The following is a 1,634-nucleotide window of genomic DNA, read 5'->3' as shown; positions in this document are numbered from 1 at the left end:
TTGTTTTCATGTGTAAGATTAGACAAAACTTAATATCAATCACTTAGATACAAATTAATCTATCTTCATATATATATATATAGAAAGAGAGAGAGAGAGAAAGAGTAAAACCTCTCTATAGTCATAATGGTGAGACTAACTAATTTTATTACTATGAGGAGGTTATAACTGAATGGAGGTGTAGTTACAAAAATTATTGTTTTGATTTTTTAATTTATAATTCATATGTTTTAGTAGTACAATATTAGGATTTCAATTCATATTTTAGTAGTATCAAGATTTTTCAATTCAACGTTTCAATTGCCTACTTTTGAAACAGATAGAAGTGATAGAATTGATGTGGGTCTGACTTCTCACCCAATAAGGCCTTGTTGAATGGGAGGATTACCCCCTCTTATAACCCAATAGACTTGAACGTGCTTAGTCGATGTGAGACTCCAACACTCCCCGTCACGATCAAGCCCATATGTTGGGTCATGCATGTTGATAAAGGTAGTTGCTGACTCTAACTCTTCACCCGCTGGTCAAGCGCTCAGCTCAACTGAACCTGCACTCTGATACCATGTAAAACTTAGAGAGAAAAGTTGAAAGAAGCTGAGATATTGAATCTGTATTTCATTGATTAAACTTTGTTTTACAACCTAAATCCTCTTTTATACAGTGAACATTCAAGAGAGGAAAGTAAAGTGAAAGTGAACTGATGAAGAAAAGAGTTAGCTGAAAAGTGTAGCTTGATCAGTTTAACTGAAGAGTATTACTGAAACGACATCGTTTCAGTAATATTACAAAGAGACCCGCATCTTTTGACAGTTGGACAGTTTAGTCCTTTTATTCTTACAATTTGTTGGTTTTGTTTTGAGTAGCAGAGCAGTTTGTAGATTTGAGTAGCAGAGGTGCAATTGAAAATGCAAAACTGAAAATGGGCTAAAAATAATTTGAGTGGCTAATGTTAAAGTCGAATTACTGTATGAGCAGATTTGTGTTGAAATTTCTGTTTGAGCTACTACTGCAGTTTGTAGATTTGTGTTGAAACCATTACTACAATTTGCAGTTTTGTGTTGAAATTTCAGTTTGCAAGATTTGAATGGTATTGAGTAGCAAAATTGTGTGGAAATTTCAGCTACTGCAGTTTGATTTCAGTTTGCAGATTTTACAAGATATGAATGGTGTTGAGCACTGTTTTAAAAGCCAGACTGGATCGACCGATCCAACCGGTTGGATCGTGAACCGGTCACGTATCTGGTTCGAGTCAACATAAAACCTGCTATTGCATAATAAACCATTTTAACCCGTCATTAGACCGCGTGAACAGTGCTGGACCGCCGGTCCAACCAGACCATAGCAAAAACCAGCCCAATCTGAAAAATGAAAAAAAACCCTAATTTCTCACTTTCTCCCTTTGCGCTGCGCAGTTTCTTGCGACGACAAGTGGGGATGGAGGTTGGGGTTTAGAAGATACGGGGATAGAGGTTGGGGTTTAGAAAGGGCGAGGATGGACGTTCAAATGGCGATGACAAGTGGAATTTCTAATGTCCAAAACGGTCAGAAATTGGATGAGAAACAGTGAGTTTGCGCATAAGTGTAAAGGCTGTTCGTTGGCGATTTGAGGGTGCATTGGGGTGGAAAAGAGAGGG

This window comes from Pistacia vera, unplaced genomic scaffold (genome assembly GCF_008641045.1).
Source record: "Pistacia vera cultivar Batoury unplaced genomic scaffold, PisVer_v2 Contig498, whole genome shotgun sequence".
NCBI classification, from domain to species: domain Eukaryota; kingdom Viridiplantae; phylum Streptophyta; class Magnoliopsida; order Sapindales; family Anacardiaceae; genus Pistacia; species Pistacia vera.
Note: the sequence above shows the minus strand (reverse complement) of the source record.